The sequence below is a fragment of the Symphalangus syndactylus genome, chromosome 10, assembly GCF_028878055.3.
Source record: "Symphalangus syndactylus isolate Jambi chromosome 10, NHGRI_mSymSyn1-v2.1_pri, whole genome shotgun sequence".
NCBI lineage: Eukaryota > Metazoa > Chordata > Mammalia > Primates > Hylobatidae > Symphalangus > Symphalangus syndactylus.
This window is the reverse complement of record NC_072432.2, coordinates 135,840,250-135,859,831: the sequence shown is the minus strand read 5'-3', so window position 1 is coordinate 135,859,831 and position 19,582 is coordinate 135,840,250. Positions and strand designations below refer to the sequence as shown.

The 19,582-nt window shown below is 39.8% G+C and overlaps 1 pseudogene; it reads left to right on the top strand.

Annotated features, from left to right (window-relative positions):
- The first annotated feature begins 4,690 nt into the window (after nt 1-4,690).
- Nucleotides 4,691-5,540, top strand: LOC129491568 (ras-related protein Rab-4A-like; annotated as a pseudogene).
- The last annotated feature ends 14,042 nt before the right edge of the window (nt 5,541-19,582 follow it).

Below are 19,582 nucleotides of genomic sequence, written 5' to 3'. Positions count from 1 at the left end.
TTGGAATAGTTTCAGAAGGAATGGTACCAGTTCCTCCTTGTACCTCTGGTAGAATTCAGCTGTGAATCCATCAGGTCCTGGACTCTTTTTGGTTGGTAAGCTATTGATTATTGCCACAATTTCAGAACTTGTTATTGGTCTATTCAGAGATTCAACTTCTTCCTGGTTTAGTCTTGGGAGGGTGTATTTGTCGAGGAATTTATCCATTTCTTCCAGATTTTCTAGTTTATTTGCATAGAGGTGTTTGTAGTATTCTCTGATGGTAGATTGTATTTCTGTGAGATCGGTGGTGATATCCCCTTTTTCGTTTTTTATTGCATCTATTTGATTCTTCTCTCTTTTCTTCTTTATTAGTCTTGCTAGCGGTCCGTCAATTTTGTTGATCTTTTCAAAAAACCAGCTCCTGGATTCATTAATTTTTTGAAGGGTTTTTTGTGTCTCTATTTCCTTCAGTTCTGCTCTGATTTTAGTTATTTCTAGCCTTCTGCTAGCTTTTGAATGTGTTTGCTCTTGCTTTTCTAGTTCTTTTAATTGTGATGTTAGGGTGTCAATTTTGGATCTTTCCTGCTTTCTCTTGTGGGCATTTAGTGCTATAAATTTTCCTCTACACACTGCTTTGAACGTGTCCCAGAGATTCTGGTATGTTGTGTCTTTGTTCTCGTTGGTTTCAAAGAACATCTTTATTTCTGCCTTCATTTCATTATGTACCCAATAGTCATTCAGGAGCAGGTTGTTCAGTTTCCATGTAGTTGAGCAGTTTTGACTGAGTTTCTTAATCCTGAGTTCTAGTTTGATTGCACTGTGGTCTGAGAGACAGTTTGTTATAATCTCTGTTCTTTTACATTTGCTGAGGAGAGCTTTACTTCCAACTATGTGGTCAATTTTGGAATAGGTGTGGTGTGGTGCTGAAAAAAATGTATATTCTGTTGATTTGGGGTGGAGAGTTCTGTAGATGTCTATTAGGTCCACTTTATGTAGAGCTGAGTTCAATTCCTGGATATCCTTGTTAACTTTCTGTCTCGTTGATCTGTCTAATGCTGACAGTGGGGTGTTAAAATCTCCCATTATTATTGTGTGGGAGTTTAAGTCCCTTTGTAGGTCACTGAGGACTTGCTTTATGAAACTGGGTGCTCCTGTGTTGGGTGCATATATATTTAGGATAGTTAGCTCTTCTTGTTGAATTGATCCCTTTACCATTATGTAATGGCCTTCTTTGTCTCTTTTGATCTTTGTTGGTTTAAAGTCTATTTTATCAGAGACTAGGATTGCAACCCCTGCCTTTTTTTGTTTTCCAGTTGCTTGATAGATCTTCCTCCATCCCTTTATTTTGAGTCTATGTGTGTCTCTGCACGTGAGATGGGTTTCCTGAATACAGCACACTGATGGGTCCTGACTCCTTATCCAGTTTGCCAGTCTGTGTCTTTTGATTGGAGCATTTAGCCCATTTACATTTAACGTTAATATTGTTATGTGTGAATCTGATCCTGTCATTATGATGTTAGTTGGTTATTTTGCTCGTTAGTTGCTATAGTTTCTTCCTAGCCTTGATGGTCTTTACAGTTTGGCATGTTTTTGCAGGGGCTGGTACCGGTTGTTCCTTTCCATGTTTAGTGCTTCCTTCAGGAGCTCTTTTAGGTCAGGCCTGGTGGTGACAAAATCACTCAGCGTTTGCTTGTCTGTAAAGTATTTTATTTCTCCTTCACTTATGAAGCTTAGTTTGGCGGGATAGGAAATTCTGGGTTGAAAATTCTTTTCTTTAAGAATGTTGAATATCGGCCCCCACTCTCTTCTGGCTTGTAGAGTTTCTGCTGAGAGATCAGCTGTTAGTCTGATGGGCTTCCCTTTGTGGGTAACCCGACCTTTCTCTCTGGCTGCCCTTAACATTTTTTCCCTCTTTTCAAGTTTGGTGAATCTGACAATTATGTGTCTTGGAGTTGCCCTTCTCGAGGAGTATCTTTGTGGCGTTCTCTGTATTTCCTGAATCTGAATGCTGGCCTGCCTTGCTAGATTGGGGAAGTTCTCCTGGATAATATCTTGCAGTGTTTTCCAACTTGGTTCCGTTCTCCCCATCATTTTCAGGTACACCAATCAGACGTAGGTTTGGTCTTTTCACATAGTCCCAAATTTCTTGGAGGCTTTGTTCATTTCTTTTTATTCTTTTTTCTCTAAACTTCCCTTCTCTCTTCATTTCATTCATTTCATCTTCTATCAGCGATACCCTTTCTTCCAGTTGATCGCATCTGCTACTGAGGCTTCTGCATTCTTCGCGTAGTTCTCGAAACTTGGCTTTCAGCTCCATCATCTCCTTTAAGCCCTTCTCTCCATTAGTTATTCTAATTATCCATTCTTCTAATTTTTTTTCAAAGTTTTTAACTTCTTTGCTATTGTTTTGAATTTCCTCTCGTAGCTCAGAGTAGTTTAATCGTCTGAAGCCTTCTTCTCTCAACTCATCAAAGTCATCCTCCATCCAGCTTTGTTCAGTTGCTGGTGAGGAACTGCGTTCCTTTGGAGGAGGAGAGGTGCTCTGTTTTTTAGAGTTTCCAGTTTTTTGGTCTGTTTTTTCCCCATCTTTGTGGTTTTGTCTACTTTTTGTCTTCGATGATGGTGATGTACAGATGGGTTTTTGGTGTGGATGTCCTTTCTGTTTGTTAATTTTCCTTCTACCAGACAAGACCCTCAGCCGCAGGTCTGTTGGAGTTTACTAGAGGTCCACTCCAGACCCTGTTTGGCTGGGTGTCAGCACCGGTGGCTGCAGAACAGCGGATTTTCGTGAGACCACAAATTCAGCTGTCTGATAGTTCCTCTGAAAGTTTTGTCTCAGAGGAGTACCCGGTTGAATGAGGTGTCAGTCTGTCCCTACTGGGGGGGTGCCTCCCAGTTAGGCTGCTCAGGGGTGAGGGACCCACTTTAGGAGGCAGTCTGTCCGTTCTCAGATCTCCAGCTGCGTGCTGGGAGAACCACTACTCTCTTCAAAGCTGTCAGTCAGACAGGGACATTTAAGGCTGTGGAGGTTCTCGCTGAGTTTTTGGTTGTCTGTGCCCTGCCCCCAGAGGTGGAGCCTACAGAGGCAGGCAGGCCTCCTTGAGCTGTGGTGGGCTCCACCCAGTTCGAGCTTCCTGGCTGCTTTGTTTACCTAAGCAAGCCTGGGCAATGGCGGGCGCCCCTCCCCCAGCCTCATTGCCGCCTTGCAGCGTGATCTCAGACTGCTGTGCTAGCAATCAGCAAGACTCTGTGGGCATAGGACCCTCTGAGCCAGGTGCGGGACACAATCTCCCAGTGTGCCGTTTTCCAGGCCCGTTGGAAAAGCGCAGTATTAGGACGGGACTGACCCGATATTCCAGGTGCCGTCTGTTTCCCCTTTCTTTGACTAGGAAAGGGAACTCCCTGACCCCTTGCGCTTCCCGAGTGAGGCAATGCCTCGCCCTGCTTCGGCTCGCGCACAGTGCGCTTCACCGACTGTCCTGAACCCACTGTTAGGCACTCCCTAGTGAGATGAAACCGGTACCTCAAGCAGAAATGCAGAAATCACCCGTCTTCTGTGTCGCTGGGGCTGGGAGCTGGAGACAGGAGCTGTTGATAAAAATTATTTGATATGAATAAGACTATCCATTTGCATTATTTTACCAAAAAGTAAAATTTATAAGAAGACATAGTTATGAACATTTATACAAGTAATATTGCATCTAAATATGTACAGGAAAGAGAAATGAGTAGACACACATTCTTATGGAAGCCTTTAAAGGAATACCTCTAATAACTATTGATAATAAATCACATGGGTAAAAAGTCAATGAAGAAATAACTTAAACTATACAATTAAATATATTGAACTAATAGAAACACACAGACATTTTTAGCCTAGGCAGATCCTATCTTCTTTTGTGGCACCTGTGAAATATTTACAACAGTTAATCTTGGATTACATGACAAAGTACCCTTGATAAATTTCAAAATTCTGAAACTATTCAGGCTGGTGGCATCGTTAGTTAACTCTTTTTTGGAATCACCTGGAAAAAATTTTAAGAATATACATGTGCAGTTTCTTCCTAGATCTTAGCTGGAGCAGTGCCCTTCTATTCCCTGGGGTCTCTCATCTTCCAGGAGGCTAACTTGGGCTTGATCATATTGCAGCTGAACAGGTTCCAGAGGGAAGTGAGAAGCACTCAAAGCTTCTTCCAGGAGTCTAGTCTTGGAGCTGGCCCAGGGTCACTTCCACCAAATTGTGTTTGTCAAAGCAAGTCACAAGTCTGCCAAGATTCAAAAAATAGAAAACAGCCCCCACCCCTTGATAAGGGAAACAGCAATCACATTGCAAAGGAGATATGGACATAGAGAAAATCTTTCATCAGGTTTGTGAGCAACCTACCTAAAATCGATTTATGTAACAGCAATTTTGCCAAAATCCAAATGAGAATTTAATCTGAACACGACAAAGTGATTCTAAAATTTATCTTTAATTAAAATTAAATTATTTATAAAATTTTAAAAGAAGAGTTAGGGAGTCGTGCTAGTTAGGTATTAAAATTTATGAAACAATTATTAAAATGATGTGGTATAAGACTAAACAGACAGCTACTAGTAGGGGACATATCATTGTCGTGCTCACAGCCGGACCGAGGGTGGAGGGCCCTGCACCTGCGTGGAGCTGGAGTCTGGCTGTGCGGCAGCCGCTGGGAGGCCAGCGGTTGCAGTGGGGACCGGTCGGGACCCTCCCTCCTCCCGTCCCCCGCCCCAGATCCTTCCCCACTGAGACGCTGACCGCGGGGGAGTGCAGCCGGTGACTCAGCGAGAGGCGGCGCCTCTCCCAAGATGTCTCAGACGGCCATGTCCGAAACCTACGATTTTTTGTTTAAGTTCTTGGTTATTGGAAATGCAGGAACTGGCAAATCTTGCTTATTTCATCAGTTTATTGAAAAAAAAATTCAAAGATGACTCAAATCATACAATAGGAGTGGAATTTGGTTCAAAGGTAACAAATGTTGGTGGTAAATATGTAAAGTTACAAATATGGGATACAGCAAGACAAGAACGATTCAGGTCTGTGAAGAGAAGTTATTACCGAGGCGCGACCCGGGCTGTCCTCGTCTATGTCTCGTCAGCCGAGAAACCTGCAATGCGCTTCCTAATTGGTTAACAGATGCCCACATGCTAGCGAGCCAGAACACTGTGATCATCCATTGTGGAAACAAGAAGGACCTGGATGCACATCGTGAAGTTATCTTCTTAGAAGACTCCAGATTTGCTCAAGAAAATGAGCTGATGTTTTTGGAAACAAGTGCACTAACAGGGGAGAATGTAGAAAAGGCTTTTGTACAGTGTGCAAGAAAAATACTTAACAAAATTGAATCAGGTGAGCTGGACCGAGAAAGAATGGGCTCAGGTATTCAGTACGGAGATGCTGCCTTGAGACAGCTGAGGTCACCGCGGCACGCACGGGCCCCGAGCGCTCAGGAGTGTGGTTGTTAGGAGCCATGGGAGAGCACACAGGTATTCATACAGTGGCATTTGGAACACAATCGTTGGAACCTGAAGAATCTGAAGTTTTTTACCACCATCCTTTTCTACTCTGTATGGAAGTAGATCTTTATGGGGAAAAGAGAATTGGGGTGTTCTACCAGCTAGTCAAAGTGGCACAGCGAATCATATAAATCCAATTAAATCGACAACACCGTTAGATGTGTATGTAAAAATTTTCTGTTTCATATTTTCCCTTTCACTTTCAGTTTAAAACATGCTGTGTACTGTATGTCCTGTAGCCCAGTGTGGCTTCACAGTATGGAATCTGATGTATGATCTGATAGAATGTGGCACTAAATGCAGTTTCAGATTTTATTTTTTTTAATCGTGTGAACAAAAATTGTCAATTGTGAGGTGTGCTTTTCTCATCATAGCGGTTATATTGCACAATTGGTTATATTTATGACCTGATATTCAAAGACTCTGGCATTGATAGCCAGTGTGTTTCTTATTTAATTCTGTTTACTACATTCTACATGGTGTTTATGTGATCCACACTTGAAATACTAGATGAGTAGACATTCACTAACATATCAAAATAAAATGAAAAATGGAGTTTTTCCATTAACTTTATACTGTCCAGCCCTGTTGATTTTAAAGACTCTTCATCCAGGTCAGTTCAGGAAGTATATCTAGAGTACCTGCTCTGTTTTAGGCTATGAGACTAGCAGTAAGGATTCTGGTACCTTTACCCAAGCCTGCTGGGCTAACTAATACTTCTCTCAGCCGTTGATAAGATACAACAGACCATGTAAGCTAGGGCCACTCATCCATTTCCAGTTTGCTGGTCTGTCTGGTCTCCCTGCTAGAAAACTCATTGTTTGTACTGTGCTTTTTCTGGAATTCAGTATAATGGCATCACTGCCTGTTTTTCACATCTTTTGTTTCCTGTTCTTTGGTTTGTTTGTTTTTTGTTCTTTTTTTTTTTTTTCCTGAGACGGAGTCTCACTCTGTCGCCCAGGCTGGAGTGCAGTGGCACGATCTCGGCTCACTGCAAGCTCCGCCTCCCAGGTTCACGCCATTCGCCTGCCTCAGCCTCCCAAGTAGCTGGGATTACAGGCTCCCGCCATCACGCCCAGCTAATTTTTTGTATTTTTAGTAGAGACAGGGTTTCACTGTGTTAACCAGGATGCTCTCGATCTCCTGACCTTGTGATCCGCCCGCCTCGGCCTCCCAAAGTGCTGGGATTACAGGCGTGAGCCACCGTGCCTGGCCTGTTTCCTGTTCATTTTAAGGAAACCTACTAAATCCAGTTAATATTAAAAGGACAACACTCATTAAGAAATTTCTTTATGGCTCCTCTGAATACTCAAATGCCTACTACAGTTATCAAGTTGACATGTTTTTAATTCATATAAGGCATATTGGATATATTGAAGTATATATTGTATCACAAAGACTTGTTCGTATATTTAAAATGTCAGTGCAGAAAATATATGGTGGAGCCTTTCTTTAAAGTTGAAATACAGTATTATTTAAGTCTGAAAGGTTAAAAAGCTTTCTTCACCTTACATATGTTCTTCCACTGTGACTTTTTAGTTGAAGACTAGTAAATAAACTTTTAGTTAGAAGATGCCTACTGCTCTTGTTGTTTGTTTGAATCAGCGGAGCACAGAGACACATACAAACTGTGGGAAGTGACTAGGGTAAAAATATCAGTAGGTATCTGTTTTAGATATTTTGAGTTTTGCTTTTTTATGCCTTAAATATTTTATTTCAAAAAGTATCTGAAGCAAATTCTAGACTGAACTGCTTCTTAGAACTCACCGTAAGAATGTTTTATGCAATGTCTCATTTATGATAGATTTGCAAGCTGCTCATTTTTTAACAGCTTTTTGCATGGGATAGGAGCATGTCTATTCTAACACATCAGCTATTCAAAGGCAAGAATTTTAAAAATAAGATAAATGTAAAGTTGTTTTATAAATGATCCTGCTAATTAAACCACAGACACCATGTATCCTTCTGCATTCTTTGACCAAGAAAAGTTGCTGGAGAACAAAAGAAAAAGGAAGAGGACATATCATTCAGACATAGATTATAGTTACATAAAACTTAAGATACTTTGAAGAAAGTCATCCACATCAGTGGGGAAGAGATGGAATACACAATACTGTTAAGAAATGTTCTTCATACTTATTTATTATTATTTTTTCTTTCAACAATTTTTTAAAACAATTTCAACTTTTCTTTTAGATTCAGGGAGTACATGTGCAGGTTTGTTACATGGGTAGATCACCTGACACTGAAGTTTATGATATTAATGATTCCATCACCCAGATAGTGAGGATAGTACCCAGGTTAGTTTTTCAATCCTTCCCCCACTCCAGCCCTCCTCCCTGTATTAGTCTCCAGTATCTATTGTTGCCATCTTTGTGTCCATTAGTACTCAGTATTTAGCTTCCATTTATAAGTGAGAACATGCAGTATTTGGTTTTCTGTGACTGTGTTAATTGGCTTAGGATAATGGCCTCTAGTTGCATCCATATTGCTACAAAGGACATGACTTCACTATTTCTTTTGGCTGCATATAGTATTCCACAGTGCCTATGTACCACATATTCTGTATCCAATCCACCACTGATGTAACCTAAGTTGATATTCTAAAATTCATATGGAACCAAAAAAAAGCCCAAATAGCCAAAGCAATCCTAAGCAAAAAAAACAAAGCTGGAGGTATCAGTGTCATATTACCTGGCTTCAAACTATATCAAAAGAGCATGGTGCTGGTAAAAAACAAAACAAAACAACATAGCACAGTGGAACAGAGAACCAAGAAATGAAGCTGCACACCTACAGCCATCTGGTCCTTGACAAAGTCAACAAAAATAAGCAATGGGGAAAGGACTACTTATTCAATAAATATTGCTGGGATAGCTGGCTAGCCGTATGCAGAAGAATGAAACTAGACCCCTGCCTTTCACCATATACAAAAATTAACTCAAGATGGATTTAAGATTTAAATGTAAGATCTCAAACTATAAGAATCCTAGAAGAAAACCTAGGAAACATCATTCTGGACATTGGCCTTGGGAAAGAATTTATGAGTAAGTCCTCAAAAGCAATTGCAATGAAAACATGTATTGACAAGTGGGACCTGGTTAAACTGAAGAGCACCTGCACAGCAAAAGAAACTATCAACAGAGCAAACAGACAACATACAGAATGGGAGAAAATATTCACAAACTATGCATCCAACAGAGGTCTAATATTCAGAATCTATAAGGAACTTCATTCAACAAGCAAAAACCGAATAAGCCCATTAAAAAGTGGACAAAAGACAGAAACAGGCACTTTTCAAAAGAAGACATACAAGCGGCCAACAAACACATGAAAAAATGCTCAATATCACTGATCAAAGAAATGCAAACCAAAACCACAATGAAATGCCATCTCACACCAGTCAGAATGGCTACTATGCAAAAGCCAAGAAACAATAGATGCTGTTGAGGCTGGGGAGAAAAGGGAACACTTATACACTGTTGGTGGGAATGCAAAGTAGTTCAGCCACTGTGGAAAACAGTTTGGAGATTTCTGAAAGAACTTGATACAGAACTACCATCTGATATAGCAATCCTATTCGTAGTATATATCCAAAAGGAAATAAAACATTTTACTAAAAAGACACATGAAATGTTCATTGCTTTGGTATACAGAAAATAATTTGTATCTTCAGAAGCTGGATTCCAAATAAATTTGAAAAGTAAAATACATAAATATAACACATAACCAAGGTTAATAAAGCAAGAGAATAAATTAAAAAACTGATATATTGAACTACCTAAAAATGAAAAAATAGATGTATCTACAAAAAATCAAAATTGAATGAAACAACAGGAAATATTTATGCTATATAAAGCAATCGTGCAATCAGTTAGAAAAATTATTATGGACATGGCAACTTGATGAAGCATATGGAAAATTTCCACATACTACTAACAAGCACATGGGAAAAGTTTAATTACAATAATAGTCTAACATAAAATTGTATAAATATTTCCAAAAAAGGATAACACATTGCTGGTGAATATCTGATAAACTAGTATCAGTGATTGCTGGGCAGAAAAAAAAGATGTTCCAATTCTGTTGGAAAACAATTTAGCAACATGCATCAATATCCCTTGACCTAGCATCTTTTCACCTAGTTTTGATTAGGCTGAAATTTGACTTAATTTTGCTTTCAAAATAAATTCTAAGAAAATTATCCAAAAATGGCTCATGCCTGTCATCCCAGCCCTTTGGGAGACTGAGGTGGGCGGATCACCTGATGTCAGGAGTTCAAGACCAGCCTAACCAACATGGAGAAACCCCGTCTCTACTAAAACTACACAGTTAGCAGGGCGTGGTGGCGCATGCATATAATCCCAGCTACTCAGGAGGTTGAGGCAGAAGAATCGCTTGAACCCAGGAGGCAGAAGTTGCAGTGAGCTGAGATCCCGCCACTGCACTACATACAGCTTGGGCAACAAGAGCAAAACACTGTCTCCAACAAAAAAAAAAAGAAAGAAAAAGAAAAAGTAAATTACCCAAAAATATGGGGAAATTTTTATGTATAGTAATGCTCATGATGACAAAAAATTAAAAACCAAGTGGCCACAGGTATTAGAGAATGGGAAATGAATGATAACAGTATAGAATATTGTCACTACCCATGATGTTGACAAGGCACCTTCTATAATATGAGAAAATTCTATCACCAAAGTCTAATTGTTGCATTGGAACATTGGGTTCTCTTTCTTCCCTTTCTGTTTCTGCCCGTCTGTTTCCCACATTGTCTAACATGATCCTGGGGGACTTCTAGAACAAGAATATACTTAGTTGTGAGAAGGAAGGAAGCCAGCGCCCGTGTGTATTCTTGTGTGTGTCAGCGTGTTCCCGAGGCCAGGCAGCCTGGCAGTGGGAGGACCTAAGGTGAGCACATCCAGTGTCAGCAGCAGAGTGAGCTGTGACGAGTGTTTCTTCTCAGGCACTTCACTGAAGCAACATGTTTTGAGATAGTTCTTCGAATCACGGCAACCAAGGCGTTGTTCTGAGACCGGCACTGGAATTCCACCTCGGGCTCTCGCTCACCACCACGAGTGCTTTGGGTCTGGCTGTGATGTGTGCGGCTGTGTAAGGACCTGTGGAGGCGGATCCAGTCGTCATTCTTTCCCACACACCTTTGATCCGCTAAAGGGAGACTGCAAAGCCCACAGCCAAGTTACCCAGGCAGGGAGAGTTTCAGAAGGTGGCGCGGGAAGCGAGGTGAGTCCCCGGCCACTTTGCTAAGTGGGTAGCAGCTAATTGGGCCTGTTAGGATCAGCAACTAGCTTGGGGCTATTCAGAGCTACTGACAGGGCCACCTTTATCTCTGAACCAGGTCTTTATTGAACAATAACGGTGCCGCCAGCCAGGGAGCAGTCCCTGCAACCCGCATCAGGCCGCGGCACGTGGCCTGCCGAGCTCTCCGTGGATGGGATGACGGCGCCCTCTCTCGGGGAAGCGCAGCGTCGCCCGCTAGCTCAGGGCGGCATTCAGCAGGGATCCCCATTATCAAGTTGTTTCTTCAACTAAAAATTACAAATTGAAAAACTAAGGATTATATTTTGCTTTCAAACAGTGAAGGGAATATTTTAAAACTTCACTTCAGAAATGATCTATCAGTGTTGTTTTAAAGGTTAATAAGAGTGAAGTTTGGAAAACAAAACAGAAAACTCATCTCTGGGAAGTCTAAAAATTTTCCTCGTGCTTTTGATAGTTGAGAAGAAAATATGTGCATTTCTGTGTCAGATCCTTAACCTTTTTATTTCTTCTTATTTATGTATTTATTTATTTATTTATTTTTGAGACATAGTTTCCCTCTTGTCTCCCAGGCTGGAGTGCAATGGGGAGCTCTCGGCTCACTGCAACCTCCACCTCCCCGGTTCAAGTGATTCTCCTGCCTCAGCCTCCCGAGTAGGGGGGATTACAGGCGCGCCCCACCAATCCTGGCTAATTTTTGTATTTTTATTCAACACAGTGTTTCACCACGTTGGCGCCAGGCTGGTCTCGAACTCCTGACCTCGAGTGATCCACTCACCTTGGCCTCCCAAAGTGCTGGGATTACAGGCCTGAGCCACCACGCCCTGCCTAAGCCTTATCTTTAATACTTATACAGACATGTAATTTCTTACTTGGGTTCATTATTACTTTTTGCTCACTTTTCTTGTCACATCTGGACCTCTTTTTTGCATCCTACTACCTTAGAACCACCATGAAATTAAAGTCTCGCTGTTAAAGGAGCAGAAACAGTATTCTATACTTTCGTTATCTATTGGTAACATATTGATTAAATAGTGTAGGCTTATTTTTGTAAGTAGAAAATACAGATAATCAATATAAATGTTAAAACTATATAATCCTAACACCCAGAGGCACTACTTCATTGTGCTTATCTTAAGAAGTGAATTGATAATAGTAATATAAATTTTGGAGGACTGTTATCTAAAAACAGGAAAAAATACTTTTATCAACTAATACAAATGAAGAGATTCATATAATTCCAATTGTAGTCAGTGAGACCTGTCTCTGTATAAAACATTTTCTATTTTTTTGTTTTTATTATACTTTAGGTTTTAGGGTACAGGTGCACAATGTGCAGGTTTGTTACATATGTATCCATATGCCATGTTGATTTCCTGCACCCATTAACTCGTCCTTTAGCATTAGGTATATCTCCTAATGCTGTCCCTCCCCCCTCCCCCTACCCCACAACAGTCCCCGGAGTGTGATGTTCCCCTTCCTGTGTCCATGAGTTCTCATTGTTCAATTCCCACCTATGAGTCAGAATATGCAGTGTTTGGTTTTTTGTCCCTGTGATAGTTTACTGAGAATGATATTTTCCAGTTTCATCCATGTCCCTACAAAGGACATGAACTCATCATTTTTTATGGCTGCATAGTATTCCATGGTGTATATGTGCCACATTTTCTTAATCCAGTCTATCGTTGTTGGACATTTGGGTTGGTTCCAACTCTTTGCTATTGTGAATATTGCCGCAATATACATACGTGTGCACGTGTCTTTACAGCAGCATGATTTATAGTCCTTTGGGTATATACCCAGTAATGGGATGGCTGGGTCAAATGGTATTTCTAGTTCTAGATCCCTGAGGAATTGCCACACTGACTTCCACAATGGTTGAATTAGTTTACAGTCCCACCAACAGTGTAAAAGTGTTCCTATTTCTCCACATCCTCTCCAGCACCTGTTGTTTCCTGATTTTTTAATGATCGCCATTCTAACTGGTGTGAGATGGTATCTCACTGTGGTTTTGATTTGCATTTCTCTGATGGCCAGTGATGATGAGCATTTTTTCATGTGTTTTTTGGCTGCATAAATGTCTTCTTTTGAGAAGTGTCTGTTCATGTCCTTTGCCCACTTTTTGATGGGGTTGTTTGTTTTTTTCTTGTAAATTTGTTTGAGTTCATTGTAGATTCTGGATATTAGCCCTTTGTCAGATGAGGAGGTTGCAAAAATTTTCTCCCATTCTGCAGGTTGCCTGTTCACTCTGATGGTAGTTTCTTTTGCTGTGCAGAAGCTCTTTAGTTTATTTAGATCCCATTTGTCAATTTTGGCTTTTGTTGCCATTGCTTTTCGTGTTTTAGACATGAAGTCCTTGCCCACGCCTATGTCCTGAATGGTATTGCCTAGGTTTTCTTGTAGGATTTTAATGGTTTTAGGTCTAACATTTAAGTCTTTAATCCATCTTGAATAAATTTTTGTATCAGGTGTAAGGAAGGGATCCAGTTTCAGCTTTCTACATCTGGCTAGCCAGTTTTCCCAGCACCATTTATTAAATAGGGAATCCTTTCCCCATTTCTTGTTTTTGTCAGGTTTGTCAAAGATCAGATAGTTGTAGCTATGTGGCATCATTTCTGAGGGCTCTGTTCTGTTCCATTGATCTATGTCTCTGTTGTGGTACCAGTACCATGCTGTTTTGGTTACTGTAGCCTTATAGTATAGTTTGAAGTCAGGTAGTGTGATGCCTCCAGCTTTGTTCTTTTGGCTTAGGATTGACTTGGCGATGCGGGCTCTTTTTTGGTTCCATATGAACTTTAAAGTAGTTTTTTCCAATTCTGTGAAGAAAGTCATTTGTAGCTTGATGGGGATGGCATTGAATCTATAAATTACCTTGGGCAGTATGGCCATTTTCACAATATTGATTCTTCCTACCCATGAGCATGGAATGTTCTTCCATTTGTTTGTATCCTCTTTTATTTCATTGAGCAGTGGTTTGTAGTTCTCCTTGAAGAGGTCTTTCACATCCCTTGTAAGTTGGATTCCTAGGTATTTTATTCTCTTTGAAGCAATTGTGAATGGGAGTTCACTCATGATTTGGCTCTCTGTCTGTGATTGGTGTACAAGAATGCTTGTGATTTTTGTACATCGATTTTGTATCCTGAGACTTTGCTGAAGTTGCTAATCAGCTTAAGGAGATTTTGTGCTGAGACAATGGGGTTTTCTAGATATGCAATCATGTCATCTGCAAACAGGGACAATTTGACTTCCTCTTTTCCTAATTGAATACCGTTTATTTCCTTCTCCTGCCTGATTGCTCTGGCCAGAACTTCCAGCACTATGTTGAATAGGAGCGGTGAGAGAGGGCATCCCTGTCTTGTGCCAGTTTTCGGAGGGAATACTTCCAGTTTTTGCCCATTCAGTATGATATTGACTGTGGGTTTGTCATAGATAGCTCTTATTATTTTGAGATACGTCCCATCAATACCTAATTTATTAAGAGTTTTTAGCATGAAGCGTTGTTGAATTTTGTCAAAGGCCTTTTCTGCATCTATTGAGATAATCATGTGGTTTTTGTCTTTGGTTCTGTTTATATGCTGGATTACATTTATTGATTTGCATATGTTGAAGCAGCCTTGCATCCCAGGGATGAAGCCCACTTGATCATGGTGGATAAGCTTTTTGATGTGCTGCTGGATTCGGTTTGCCAGTATTTTATTGAGGATTTTTGCATCAATGTTCATCAAGGATATTGGTCTGAAATTCTCTTTTTTGGTTATGTCTCTGCCAGGTTTTGGTATCAGGACGATGCTGGCTTCATCAAATGTGTTAGGGAGGATTCCCTCTTTTTCTATCAATTGGAATAGTTTCAGAAGGAATGGTACCAGTTCCTCCTTGTACCTCTGGTAGAATTCGGCTGTGAATCCATCAGGTCCTGGACTCTTGTTGATTGGTAAGCTATTGATTATTGCCACAATTTCAGAACCTGTTATTGGTCTATTCGGAGATTCAACTTCTTCCTGGTTTAGTCTTGGGAGGGTGTATTTGTCGAGGAATTTATCCATTTCTTCTAGATTTTCTAGTTTATTTGCATAGAGGTGTTTGTAGTATTCTCTGATGGTAGATTGTATTTCTGTGGGATCGGTGGTGATATCCCCTTTTTCATTTTTTATTGCATCTATTTGATTCTTCTCTCTTTTCTTCTTTATTAGTCTTGCTAGTGGTCTATCAATTTTGTTGATCCTTTCAAAAAACCAGCTCCTGGATTCATTAATTTTTTGAAGGGTTTTTTGTGTCTCTATTTCCTTCAGTTCTGCTCTGATTTTAGTTATTTCTAGCCTTCTGCTAGCTTTTGAATGTGTTTGCTCTTGCTTTTCTAGTTCTTTTAATTGTGATGTTAGGGTGTCAATTTTGGATCTTTCCTGCTTTCTCTTGTGGGCATTTAGTGCTATAAATTTCCCTCTACACACTGCTTTGAATGTGTCCCAGAGATTCTGGTATGTTGTGTCTTTGTTCTCGTTGGTTTCAAAGAACATCTTTATTTCTGCCTTCATTTCATTATGTACCCAATAGTCATTCAGGAGCAGATTGTTCAGCTTCCATGTAGTTGAGCGGTTTTGAGTGAGTTTCTTAATCCTGAGTTCTAGTTTGTTTGCACTGTGGTCTGAGAGACAGTTTGTTATAATTTCTGTTCTTTTACATTTGCTGAGGAGTGCTTTACTTCCAACTATGTGGTCAATTTTGGAATAGGTGTGGTGTGGTGCTGAAAAAAATGTATATTCTGTTGATTTGGGGTGGAGAGTTCTGTAGATGTCTATTAGTTCCACTTTGTGCAGAGCTGAGTTCAATTCCTGGATATCCTTGTTAACTTTCTGTCTCATTGATCTGTCTAATGTTGCCAGTGGGGTGTTAAAATCTCCCATTATTATTGTGTGGTAGTTTAAGTCCCTTTGTAGGTCTTGCTTTATGAATCTGGGTGCTCCTGCGTTGGGTGCATATATATTTAGGATAGTTAGCTCTTCTTGTTGAATTGATCCCTTTACCATTATGTAATGTCCTTCTTTGTCTCTTTTGATCTTTGTTGGTTTAAAGTCTGTTTTATCAGAGACTAGGATTGCAACCCCTGCCTTTTTTTGTTTTCCATTTGCTTGATAGATCTTCCTCCATCCCTTTATTCTGAGTCTATGTGTGTCTCTGCACGTGAGATGGGTTTCCTGAATACAGCACACTGATGGGTCCTGACTCCTTATCCAGTTTGCCAGTCTGTGTCTTTTAATTGGAGCATTTAGCCCATTTACATTTAACGTTAATATTGTTATGTGTGAATCTGATCCTGTCATTATGATGTTAGTTGGTTATTTTCCTCGTTAGTTGATGCAGTTTCTTCCTAGCTTCGATGGTCTTTACAATTTGGCATGTTTTTGCAGGGGCTGGTACCAGTTGTTCCTTTCCATGTTTAGTGCTTCCTTCAGGAGCTCTTTTAGGGCAGGCCTGGTGGTGACAAAATCACTCAGCATTTGCTTGTCTGTAAAGTATTTTATTTCTCCTTCACTTATGAAGCTTAGTTTGGCTGGATAGGAAATTCTGGGTTGAAAATTCTTTTCTTTAAGAATGTTAATGTTGAATATCGGCCCCCACTCTCTTCTGGCTTGTAGAGTTTCGGCTGACAATTATGTGTCTTGGAGTTGCTCTTCTCGAGGAGTATCTTTGTGGCGTTCTCTGTATTTCCTGAATCTGAATGTTGGTCTGCCTTGCTAGATTGGGGAAGTTCTCCTGGATAATATCTTGCAGAGTGTTTTCCAACTTGGTTCCATTCTCCCCATCATTTTCAGGTACACCAATCAGACGTAAGTTTGGTCTTTTCACATAGTCCCAAATTTCTTGGAGGCTTTGTTCATTTCTTTTTATTCTTTTTTCTCTAAACTTCCCTTCTTGCTTCATTTCATTCATTTCATTTTCCATCAGCGATACCCTTTCTTCCAGTTGATCGCATCTGCTACTGAGGCTTCTGCAATCTTCGCGTATTTCTCGAAACTTGGCTTTCAGCTCCATCAGCTCCTTTAAGCCCTCCTCTCCATTGGTTATTCTAGTTATCCATTCTTCTAATTTTTTTTCAAAGTTTTTAACTTCTTTGCTATTGTTTTGAATTTCCTCCCGTAGCTCAGAGTAGTTTGATCGGATAAACTTGCATGCATGAAAGCACATTAAACAGACTTCTTTGGATGGGAATATTTGTTGCAACTCTCAAGGCAAGATACATTATTATGTCTCTTCTCAGTCTTTGCTTCCCTCCCACTGTATTACCATTTTATCATTTAAATAAATGTAATTCATCTTTAAATGAATACAGAAAAAAGAATCTAGAGCTTATTTCTTTAGCAATTTTCTTTATGCTTATCTGGTTCAGAAGATCACATGGTATATGGCTAAATTAGTTTCCCAGCCCATATGCCACTGGAAAGACTAATAGTGAGACTTGGGTTGAGTAGTGAACAAAGATTACGAGAATATTTCCAGAAGTGTAATTTAGATAGCAGCACTAATTTACTTTGACACATAATTACACATTTAGATAACCACACTGTAACCATACACGTGAGATTTTCTTGAGTAGAAAATCAGAATGAATCAGATAACTTATAAAAAGAGAAGCAGCAAGTGAACCTCTGTCATTTCGTAGTTAAACTTTCTTCAAAGCCAGGGACTCTACTTGTAACATGCCCACCTCATTCTTAAACCTTATATCTTGCTGTAAGTCTTCTTCTAGATATGCTTTTGATGTTCTGTCACTACAGGGTGGAGAATAACTTCTAATTCATGTTTTATGCTTTTATAAACAGTGGGACTGTCATATGGGGGTCCCTGAAACACACTTGCCAGTCATCTTTAAGCTTTAGAAGAGCCTCTAAGATCCATACAAATTGTAAAACAAACGCTGTATTGGTTTTCTATTTTTTTTTTTTTATTATACTTTAGGGTTTTAGGGTACATGTGCACAATGTGCAGGTTTGTTACATATGTATCCATGTGCCATGTTGATTTCCTGCACCCATTAATTCGTCATTTAGCATTAGGTGTATCTCCTAATGCTGTCCCTCCCCCCTCCCCCCACCCCACAACAGTCCCCGGAGCGTGATGTTCCCCTTCCTGTGTCCATGAGTTCTCATTGTTCAATTCCCACCTATGAGTGAGAACATGCGGTGTTTGGTTTTTTGTCCTTGCGATAGTTTACTGAGAATGATGTTTTCCAGTTTCATCCATGTCCCTACAAAGGACACGAACTCATCATTTTTTATGGCTGCATAGTATTCCATGGTGTATATGTGCCACATTTTCTTAATCCAGTCTATCGTTGTTGGACATTTGGGTTGGTTCCAACTCTTTGCTATTGTGAATAGTGCCGCAATAAACATACGTGTGCATGTGTCTTTATAGCAGCATGATTTATAGTCCTTGGGTATATACCCAGTAATGGGATGGCTGGGTCAAATGGTATTTCTAGTTCTAGATCCCTGAGGAATCGCCACACTGACTTCCACAATGGTTGAACTAGTTTACAGTCCCACCAACAGTGTAAAAGTGTTCCTATTTCTCCACATCCTCTCCAGCACCTGTTGTTTCCTGATTTTTTAATGATGGCCATTCTAACTGGTGTGAGATGGTATCTCACTGTGGTTTTGATTTGCATTTCTCTGATGGCCAGTGATGAGGAGCATTTCTTCATGTGTTTTTTGGCTGCATAAATGTCTTCTTTTGAGAAGTGTCTGTTCATGTCCTCTGCCCACTTTTTGATGGGGTTTTCTATTTTTATAAGTGTCTGCAACAGCAGAAATACTGTGGCTTTCTATCTGTATCACATGATTAATTTATTTGGAGTGAGCAAACCACAAATCAAAAAGGCTTTTTGGATCTCTAGACTGAGGCCAATGTCTAATGTCTAATTTCCAATCAGTGGTATTTTGGTTTATATTTTTTATCACTTGCATTATCAAACTCTTGGTTTTCTTTTATTTCAACCATAACTACTGGGCTCCTTAATTTTTCATTTTCTGTATCGTTTCAACCATTCTCTTCATCGCTGTTAGAAACAGGTCTGTTTATAATTGTTTGTTTGTTACAATTTTTATAGTCTGATTTGTTTTCATTTGAATAAAGCTTAGAAGATGACTGGCAAGTTTGTTTGAGGAACCCAGGGTATAAATGCAATGACAAGACATGTTTAAAGAATGAACAGACATTCCTTCTGTTCAGGCAATGCCTGGAATACTACAGTTAGACACTCCAAATGCATCTGCTTCCTCATGATCAGGAATATGATTCTTCACATTAGACAGCACTCCCTTTAAGTTTGTCCCTCTTTAGAGTTACTATATAAGAACACTTCCTCGGGACAAACAGTAATTTTGGATATTTCAAAACTTTCACTAATCTTCAGGTGAACATTTTTAAAATGAATTTTAAAGGAAGCCCTGAATAGACAGATATATCCTCTTTATCACAATCCTTACTTAGTTCTTGTTCTCGAGATATTTTTTTGCAGGTGGAAAATTCATTTGCTTGTTTTGTTTCTCAGATGTCTTTTCTGTCAGGGTGTATGTTTTAAAATTAACTTTATTCTGGAGTAATCAAGTATGAGCAAAGAAAAATTATAAAATAATTAAAATTTAACTGTGAAGCTTATTCTGTTTTGCTACCCCTAAGTTACTGGATTATAACTAAGAAGTAAAAACTAATTTGCCTTGGTCTAACACAGGAGAAAAACATGAACCATCAAGCTTAACTCTCATTGTTTCTTGGGACTAAATTT